This window comes from Bombus terrestris, chromosome 1 (genome assembly GCF_910591885.1).
Source record: "Bombus terrestris chromosome 1, iyBomTerr1.2, whole genome shotgun sequence".
Taxonomy (NCBI): Eukaryota; Metazoa; Arthropoda; class Insecta; order Hymenoptera; family Apidae; genus Bombus; species Bombus terrestris.
In genome coordinates, this window is record NC_063269.1 from 8,381,200 (window position 1) to 8,392,055 (window position 10,856).

A 10,856-nucleotide genomic window follows, 5' to 3' on the forward strand; every position below is an offset into this window, starting at 1 on the left:
TTTTCAGTTTAATTTCTATCGTTCCTTCTCCTTTTAAATATATCTATGCTGTTGAAATTTCTCGAATTCCCATTAATTACTTTTAGCTAATGAGATAAGCAGCTTCAACGGGAAGTGAACCTTTCCATAAACTTTTGCCAGACTTATGCAACTATCTCGAGGTAAGTTGATACTATTGACAGGTGAAGACGAAGGAATCATGAACGACAAGTTATTTCGTTCACGGATATCCCATAAAATCAGAGCAACCAGAGGTCGGTGTCGCGTATTTAATAATGTAGAGTACCGGATGTTCAGAGCCTGGCATCGAATCTGTTGAGAGAGAAAGACTAAAGAGGGCGAGAATAAGCGAGAGAGGTTTGTTGCTAGGGGTGATCGGGAGTAGACTGGATTAAATATTTCACAACGCATTTCCGCCGTTGCGCCGTAGGGATGGTTAGGATAGGACCAGAGGGCAGTAGAAGAGGAAAAAGGGGAAAAAGTGCTCTGCAATTTTCGAGCAACAGATTCACCAGTTTGAATATGGATTTCTGAACGCGCAAGTGTTCTTCGGAGATTTTGAGTTTCACAATTGATAAAATGTTGCGACACCATTTATACCCGTAAACGTATTGTATACATTCAGATAGAAACGCGATACACCAAATTTCTTATATCAAACATGAAATAGTATACCCTTTATGCGTATGATAAATAAATTACATATCATCGAAAAATATGTGTCTTTTATGTATTTCAGAAAAGAACATTTCAATAAATTTATCTATTAGCAGTCATTAATGTATTTTCTATTTTAAATAACAAAGCCTTTCACCCATATTTATCCCTTTCTAAAGTCCAAAGTAAAAGCTATTCATAAATTTTTATAACGCTCAAATAGAACTATAATCTTTCAAAAAAATCCATCTCGAGTAACAGCACGTGCGAGCTAAATACGATACTTCAGAAGGTACATCTTAATACGGTACAAGCCTATAATACCATTACCAATTAAACCATTATATTATAGCAATTAACATAAATTTTTCAAACGCGTTCCAACCTGTCCGACACACCTTCTGTCCACTATAACCAGTCAGTCACTTAACGTTCTTTCCCAGGAAATATATCAGCCTATGCGCACTTAGAGCCGTAGAACCTGCGACCCTCCTGATCAGCGATCACCGTGCAACCATTAATGCAATACCCCTTAACCTTAGGAACGGTTAGATGGATCGCGTCGGGGGTGCTTTGTTGCGCTATGGCTCGTAATAAACGCGATCCGTTAGTCGGCAGTTGCTCACGTGCACGAATAACTTTATAGATCTCGTCGCAAAGCCGTTACAGACTCATCGTTAGTACTTTATATACTCGATCTATACCGATACGCTATCCGCTTCAATAGTACGGACCAACGAAAAGGATCAGCATGATCGCTCGACTCTCTGCTTCGTCCCCTATCGACCGTAGACATCCTTTACGTTGTAACCCGTTATCATCGCCAGCGTCTACTTCATTTATTATATAGTACAGTAGTGCTGTTTTCCAAGAATTCGTTTACTTTTACGTTAAGCAGCTTTCATAGTCATCATAAGGAAACATCGGGTCATTTATTCATAATTTTACAGGTAAAATGGTATACAATCTCGGTTTTATCTTAACTTTTATATCTTGACGATATCGCCATACCGAGCGATTCATAAATTCACGTCCATACTTTAAGGTGAAGCTACATATTAAAGCGAGTAAAGAACGTAATACGATTATAGGTAAATTCTATGTGGCATTAGTTTTCGAGTTTGGTTAAGAAAACCAGAGACTGATTACGATGATTAAAGAAGATGTTCGATGTTCGTCTCGTGCCACTTAGCCAGCAACCTGCAAAATTATATGACATGTACATTGTACACATAATACAACAATGCAGCTTGAAATAGAAAGAACCAATGTAACTGTACGTTAAGATTCTTACGACACCTTATGACGTTTTCAATTTTCTCAAGTCCATCGTACAACTATAATTACGAAGATAAATTTTTCCTACGTCAACTGAATGGCACCGGTACTTTGCTATTTTTCATGCGAAATATTCACAATTATTACATTTTGCTATTTAACGCGATGTAAGTGGTTTCATGTTAAATTTGATAAAGATAAACAGAGCTACGTCCATTTTCCTGCATCAAGCTCAATATTCTGCCTTTGTCCGGCTCGACCTAAAGTTTCAAAAGTAATTTAAAATTCTAAACGTAAATTCAATATTTGTGTTTAATTGTAACTTCTGCGCAGAGCATGCGATTCCACTTTACAGGGAAAACGCGGCACGAGCAACCTTTTTCTTGTGTTTGCCATGGCGGCCGAATAGTTCGTTAATTTATTTCCAAGTTTACGCGTGCTTACTGCTCTTTTGTGTTTTCGCTAACGTCAGACAGATTGCCATCTAATTTGCCAACATGAATTACGAAGCGACTAAATATCACGCGGACCGTGCAATTTGATTTATACTCGTCGATTTCGCGCAGCGATTATGGAACAGAGATTCAACATAAGCGTTAACTTACGTTTTACCATGCCGGTGAATTATGTTCCATGGTGACGCGTGTATTTCGCTTTTGTTACGATTCAAACGTACACGCGTGCTTTCATCGATGGTTATCGTTTGTTACGCATTTGCTTAAACAAACGTTGTCCCATGCGTTTTAATACCGGTTAATTAATTTCGATCCAACTGCGCGGTATTCTCGTTCGCTGCTGATACGAACGGCGATTTTCGATTAAGTTAAAAATGCTCATAGCTCGACTTTTTCGTCCGTTTCGTACAAAACAAATGATCGTCAACTAGGAGATTGCAATTAACGTTATTACGAGTAACAAATATTTATTCCGGTGTGGGCTATCGTCGTGCCTTGAACGTTTCATTATGTATAAATAAAGGAACGACTATGAGGGAGAACGGTATTATTCAAATCGTTGCGCGTATAAAATATCGAGCGACAAGGGGAATCGGCGCTAGAATGGACGAACGAAAATCAATTTTCATACGAGGCTGTTAGTGGCTTCTGTGCCCGAGGCACATTATTTTACTCCGATCGAAATATACAATTGGCTGGCTTCTTTTCTTTTGGCTGTGGCGCAGAGTGGCGGTCCAACCGAGCGATCGATAAATCCCCAGAAACGAAGAGGTTCCTCATATGAAAAATCTGGAAATCCACTTTGTTATTTATGCGTCCGCTTGCTCGCCAAGATGCAGGGATACTTGTGCATGTGGGACAAGATTATCATTTTTCCTCGGTGAATCCCGGCGAGGCTGCCATTACTTTTGGAGTTCTCGCATGTTCCGACCCTCTTTCGACCTGATTCTACGTCATGAAAGCGAAAAAACTACCACATTTTTTTTAGGTACTAAGTGCAGCCCCCGTTACGACTGTGATTTGCATTAAAGTTATACATGTATTTAGTTACATATATTTGCTAACAACGAGATGCGTAACGAGTTATGATCAGCATATTTCGCAAAATCATCTAAAACCTGATTCTTTGTTAGTTAATAACGTGAAATTATAATCGTCGATATAAATTGTTTCAAAAGTGCAAAAATCCTAGTCATATTAATTAAATAATTGAAAATAATAAAGAAAGTGATTGTAATACAAAGATAGATTTTTATTGCTATGTGCGTGCATACCATACAGAATATCGTTTCATCATGCAACCTTTGTCGAAATTTCAGCTGCGCATGTGCTTGTGTCAATTCGTTTGTCCTGATGCACGAAATGTGATTACTTTGATTATTATCATATACCTCGTGGCTCGTACTGCAATAAACATTACCTTAACCGTAATAACAAATATTATCCTAAAAATATCATATACGATACAAATCGTAATGTTTCCATTCGAAAGTATAATCCAAAATTTGTTAAACCTTGAAATAAAATTGATGCTTCCATTAAAATTTCTAGTGGAAGAACTTTGGAAATCTTGTAAATCGGATGATACAGTATCCTCGCGGTACTTTACGGTAGAAAGTACCTCAGGAGCGTACGGTGGTTCGAGATCAGAGGGGTCGTCGCATTATTTCCATTAGTCCTGAGCCTCTGGCATTAGCTTTAACCATTAATGAGGCGGACTAACCTACACGCGGCTATGTGCGAGCGTGGATATGTTTTGTCGCGCAGGTCAGCCTTATGTGACAAGCCAAACGTACAGTTTATCTCGGACCTTCGCTTGCTCCCCTATATTTACCCCAAAGCCGTATCCTTCCGTCCACAGTTGCTGAATTAACAAGTAATAAGCTGTACGTATGAATACGCCCGTGCTTATGTGACCTCAGCAGAATTACGCGTACCGGATAACGTTGGCAGGAAATGATTTTCTACGCTAATGCGATCGTTTGCAAGGAACTTCTGTTGTTAAACGCGAGAATAAATGCAGTTATGGTTAGAGCGAAATGGTGAAAAATTGATCAACTGTGTCGTGATTCTCAAATTATTTACCTTCCAATTTCGCTATCGTTAAAATTGAAAAATGGGCTGTTACTGTTTTCGGAAAATCTTTCGAATAGAATTGAAACGAAAAATCACGCATATCGATAACGATCCGTTCTTATTTAACCGAAGTTTTGGAAACTTTCTGACAGTAGAATGATTCGTTCGAACGTGTCACAAAGAATGCAGCAGAGGCAAATAAGCGAAAGAAAGTAAAATGTAAGAGGATGAAGCGTTATTTAAATGAATAAAATTTGAGAATTGACTTAAGCATGAATTATAGTTTATTCGTATCTATCAGAAGAGAAAGCAACGATACATGTTAAATCAGGGATACGTATCCAAGAGGAATTGAAGCAAAAGAATGGAATAATCAATGTGTAAAGAATACGAATGAAAAGGAACAAGTAAATACCATGTATAAAGTGATGAATAAGCAAATGTATTCTGTCAGAGTCCTTGTTCTTCTAATTCCTTGCGGTGCCGTTCCATTTGTTTTATTCTCATTGTTCGGAGCAAATTGTATTGCGAAATTCTTGGGTGTAGCGCTTAACACTTCGTAGTGGATTACAAAGCAAAATTCCCGAAAATGTTGCAGCTCCTGTGGTTTCTGCGAATGCTGCTATTCGAGGTAAAGAATTAGAGTATGGTAAGGTCGATAAATTTTATTCACAAATATTGCTGAAACGGAATCAAGCGAGAGAATGTATTTCACGAAAAAGCAAAACTCTCGTTTCGTTTTACACCTTTTTCATTTTTCGGAAATACGGTCAAACGTTTTGCCAATTGAAACAAGTACAAAGCCGAGAAAAATTAAACAATAAAAGCTAGCTCAAACGATGTGTATTTGTTTTTCCGGCTTTTTGCTGACAAATTTGCTAATAAATATACGTAAAACATCAAAATATTGATACGCAATAAAAATATATGGGTCGAGTAAAAGTTAACGTTGAATATTAAATGATTCAATTACTCAGTTTCCGATAAATGCTTTGAAACGCATTGAGAATTGTTAATGGAATAGTGAAAATAAATGAGACCTAACAAACTCTTCAGCAACATCAGCTTTCTAAGCAAAAACGTGTCTCGAATAGTTCTGTGTAATGTAATCCATATTACCTCTGGTAATTAAAACTAAACGATAAACTATTTTAAACATTAGGGACACTTTGAACGCACGAAACACATTTTAACCACTGCGTGACATACGCTTGAGTAGTGAAATTCCGCAGCTTAACAGGATTTCAGCGGCGAAAGACTTTAAGAAGACTTTTTGTTTAAGACTAAACAAAATAAACAAGACACTTTTCAAAAATCTTTTTATAAATCTCGCTGTTCGACGATTGCTATCCTGATAACTTCTACAGCCGTTGTTCCATCAAGGAACAAAAATAAAGAACCTGGGAACCAAAAAAGAAAAAAGAAAAAAATAAAACGGGGAATGATTTTCGTGCGGTTTACGGAGAAATTCAAGCCACGGCCCGCGGGCTGAAACCTGAGAGTCAATCGATGGGTACGTGCACAGGGATCCTTTTCCGAATTCGAATTTATTCGAAAATAATACCGGACCCGTACGGTACAAACAATAAGCCCGGCAGCGCTTTGAACGTGGTGGGCTTCGAAAATTCCACGCGCATTGAAGAGCACAGATGGACGAACGTCCGTGCACAGAAGCGAGAGCGCACGTGCATATTTCCCCAAATGCGTATCTCTTATTCAAATTGCATGGAAAATTCGGTACGTCCGGCCCGGCACAATTTATGGACGGGCCGCACTTTGCGGCGTGTCACGGCCGCTAGCCTGCACCATTGGTAGCTGTAATTGGGATTTATGGGTGCGCACAGTCCTTTATGGTGGCCATGGTACCACACCGTATATACCTGTATTTGTTTCTACGCGCGTAAATAAAGTGAATGCCACTGGAGGAACGGAGATGTATAAAAAGAGAGGGTGAAAGAGAGTGAATGATGTAGAAGGGAACGGAATGAGCAAGGGAGAAAGTGAGCAAGGGAGCGGAGGCATGGAGAAAGAGTAGAAGGCAGGGAGAGAAATCGTATACAACGGGGCACTTGATGTTGCTCCAGACCGAGCTTCCCACGATCGGCATCCATTTTAAACCTATGTACGCATTGTGCTGCCAAACGTAATCGATTTATCGTCTATGATTTCTTGCCATTATACTTTCTCTTCCTATAATCACTCTCGCGTCACTTTTCCTATAATAATAATAATAAAGGTTATGTGGTAAAAGGATATGACATAGCTGTTTGCCGTTTACGCAACATTTAATACGACTTATGACAATAATATTAATATAATTACCATAATTCATATGTGAAATATTAATTATATCTATAATACATTCATTTTATGCTTCCGTTGATATACATATTATTATTATATATACTTGTGGCTATTGCTATAAATATTATCATATTTCTATTTAGAATTTCTATGCAGAAGTACAAAACAGTGTATTTATATTAATAGAAACTGTTCCGAGAGGTAGTTTTGATTGTATAAAAATGTGGTTTCGTTATCGGTATCTGTAAAGTTTCAAATTTTTCTGAATGCTCGAAATGCCGAATTCCCCTTGTTAGATTATTTTGCCAATGATAATAAAGGTTACGAGAAAAACGGATATCGTATAATAATTCAGTATTTTTATAGCGGTATTTAACATAAGTTTAGGTAATTAATTACTGTAATGTCCATACGTGAACGATAAGAATACAATATCGAATATCGTAGAAATCAAGTTATTAAATTAATAGCTATTATTAACCCTATTAGATGTAGAGGTGAGATAGATAACCTTATTAGATATTCATACCTATATGTAGGTGTGATAGGTATCGCTAGAGATAGATATTGGTAGGATATCTCATGTTTGATAAATGTAACGTGAAACCATTCTGGTTTAATTAAATAGCAGTATAATATAATAAATTATACCGATCGTACTATGGAAAAGAAATTAGGCTTAATTGTATTTTCTTTTATCATTAGTTACAGGAGTAATAACTGCCTTCTTGAAAGAAAATTTGGAAGTGTCTTAATGAATCTTCTCTCCGAAGATATATCTAATTTTCAAAATTTCTTCGAGGAAACGAATTTATTTCGCAATCAATTTTTGACATATATTCAAAGACGCTTAAATACAATAAGTATAAGATCGTAAATAAAATACATTAGTATAATTAAAACATTGCAATGTGCAATATTTGTATTAACAATGTATTATATTACTAATCATGTTGCAATAATCTATCAATACTTTTGCGTTAATGATATCCTTGTATTAATATTATATTAATGTATACTAATATTACCTGATTAGTAGTAATGAATATAAAGAAGAGGGATTCTCGTTTAATTTAATCGCGAGAAGATTTATGACTTTGCTTGTATAGCATGGGAATCCTATATTCATTTGTGGTACGATACTTCCACAACTTCAATAACTTCACTACGTGAATTACATATCGCAGAACTGTTTCACGAGCATCAAATGTAATTCAAAATATACTCTTCATATCGGTTGCAAACCAGTAAAGTTTTGTCATCCAGATTTGATTCAAATTTATAACACAGCAAGATAGTTTGGAAACATTTTAGTATACTTTACAGTCCTATGTTTTAGTCGCGCATTGAGATTCAATTGATCGACGATGAACTAGTGACGTGACAGCTATGACGGATAAAATGTATGCAGCTGTCATCCAGTCAGAATCATCCGGAATAAAAAAAAAAGACTTTAATACGTACAATTTTCTAAAATTATATAACAATATAATCTTCGAATTAATAGACAACAAAAAGACTGCAGAGATCATTTACCTACGATTGTTTTGATTCTTCTGTATTTTAAGCTAACGAAAATATAAGATTAGCAACTTGTAGTTCCCTTCCATTTAATTTTACGCGAATTCTAAACATCTCCTGACGTAACCCCTTAATTTATCTTATCTCGAATAACCGAGACCCTAAGTATATACAATGTTAACCACCCAAACTCCAATCTACTCAACACCATCAACAGTAAACGCAGTAGCACAACTGGTTGAGAAGCTACCCTTGTCCATTAGCCGATCAACAAAAAACGAGGGGAAAAGGGAAAGTCGTAAAGGATGACGAAGAAGGAACACAGGCCGCGTGATTGGGCGATCAGCTTCTAGCGTGAGATTGGTTTCTAGGAATACGAGTGATAGGATGAAGTAACATTTCCCTCGAGTGCATAGTATTGCCCCGTGGGTCATAAAGTTTCTGGTGGCACGGGATTCGTGTTCGTCGCGACCCTTCGTACGCTTTCGAAGCATTAAGCTCTCACGGCTCGTCCGTGTGGCGCTCGGCCGTTGGAATATAGCTATGTTTGATTTAGCGCGGAATGTGGCCTGCGGCTAGTGCCACCCAACCTCTTCCAAATTACGTTTACATAAATGACTAACAGTTACCAACAAGCCGAGGATACAACAAACAAACGGGAGCGGACCGGGTTGGCCTCGCTTGGTCTACCGTGGCCTAAGTAAAAACTCGTTAATTAATTAACCTCTCCCTTTCTGTGCAAGCTTTGTGAGCAAACACAGAGACGGCGCGGAGAAATGGACAGAACAGCAGCGCGAACATACCCGGCCAAGGGAAAGGTGTAGCGTATCGTCCTGCTAAACTCCCAGGATGTCCAGACTCAAGAGGCCGTCGGCATGTTGCGGTAACCTGAGCGGACTAGAGCTACTACTCTCTAGGTCTGGAAGTCGCAGCAGTTGTTCCGACGTTACTGCCCCTTCGGCCAATCCTGCCCGTTATCCTTAAACCCACAGCCAGCATATACATTATGTTCTCTCTAAGCAAAACATACCTGCCAGCGTTTGCCCTCAGATTCGACTTTGCAAGGTACGCCCGTTGCCTCGTTGCTTCGGGAATTATGCGCAGGATTGTCAAAAGCTACGCAAAGTTCTACCGTGTGGTAGTTACCTTCGGATTGATATTCGTATTGTTAGGTGGCTAGGGAAACGGTCCACGGTTAAATTATTAGCAACTGATTTACCTTGATCCGGATGTTAAATCAGTACGTCGTTTCAAATTACATTTAAGATGGACCATTAGATCTTCGCGATAGTACGCTGTAACGTCCTTTGATATTTCTAAAATTATTTCGCTCCTAGTTTTAATTTTAGAATTTGTGTCATCTTTTAGTCACGGAAAATGAAAATGTACCCGATAATATCGACTCCTTTAACGGTTAACTTAAGTGTAGATTTAGATGGAATTTCGATCTTGATTGTTTGTTCTCAAAATTTTTATTTTTATGGAAAAAAATTTCCAATATTTAGATTGACAAATCTAAACGCGATGTAAGGAAAACGTAAGCGTGATAATTATTAGCGTAATAATCTTTCGATATTTGACAAGCATTTATACTTAAAATATATCGGTGTAGTATCTAGTCTTGTGCATTGTTGAGATTTATGGACATTGGACTAGATAGCATAGTTTATTATGCAATATCGTGATCGTATCCTGATATCGCTTCCATTGTTGGAGTTTACGACACAATTACGAAATATTGCTGTTTTTGGGTTAAAACGTTTTAATTTTATGTTCAATACCCGTTTAGCCACAATGGCAGTCATCTAGTTTCGCGAATTTAACACCAATAATTTAAAGTTGTATGAGGATCATCCCATGTAACGAACGACGTATATCGGTTCTTTTCTACAGCATAATTTCTTAATTTTGCAAGTAACGTGATAATTCATGCACCTGCAAAACTGCACGCTTAAACGCGAATTGATGAACTTATCAATGTCAATGTAAGTTGTAGTATTGTAAACTTATATTATTTGTGAGAGTTCAAGGTGAATAAGTAGCGTAGATCAAGGATTTTAGGGCCAGTTAAGATAGACAATTCTAAAGTTTTAAACAAATAGAGTCTTTCCCCGTTTGACTCTTTATTTCTGATTCTCTAAGTGTCAAGTATAGAAACATTTCATTACAGATAAATATAATTGCGTTTCTCGTTTAACCCATTGTGAACCAAGTGGTGAAACAATACGAAGAACTAATACCCACGCAACATTGTATTGTACCGTAAATATTTTAATTTCCACAAACTTCAGGAAATTATACGATGTAGGTGGAAAGTGAAATAACGACGAGAAAGGATACACGCCGTAATCGAATCTTCGATACTTCCCTTTATAAACAAGCAAAATACACTGTTAAAAACAGGAAGTGAACGCAACGTTGAAAAGCAAGATTGAACAAAATAAACTGATCAAACAAATTTTAGCGTGATGGATGTACCATTAGTAACGTAATATTTCGATATAATATTTGCAACTTTATTAAACCTTCGCATTTCGACAATTTCCGAAATTATGGATTTTGTTG

At 37.3% G+C, this 10,856-nt stretch overlaps 1 protein-coding gene and 1 long non-coding RNA gene across 8 annotated transcripts in view; one reads left to right on the top strand and one right to left on the bottom strand.

Annotated features, from left to right (window-relative positions):
• LOC100643794 (nucleolysin TIAR) overlaps positions 1-10,856 on the top strand; it is a 580,836-nt gene that overhangs the window by 285,954 nt on the left and 284,026 nt on the right. The gene's annotated exons all lie outside the window — the stretch shown is intronic.
• LOC110119944 overlaps positions 1-10,856 on the bottom strand; it is a 343,350-nt gene that overhangs the window by 271,324 nt on the left and 61,170 nt on the right. The gene's annotated exons all lie outside the window — the stretch shown is intronic.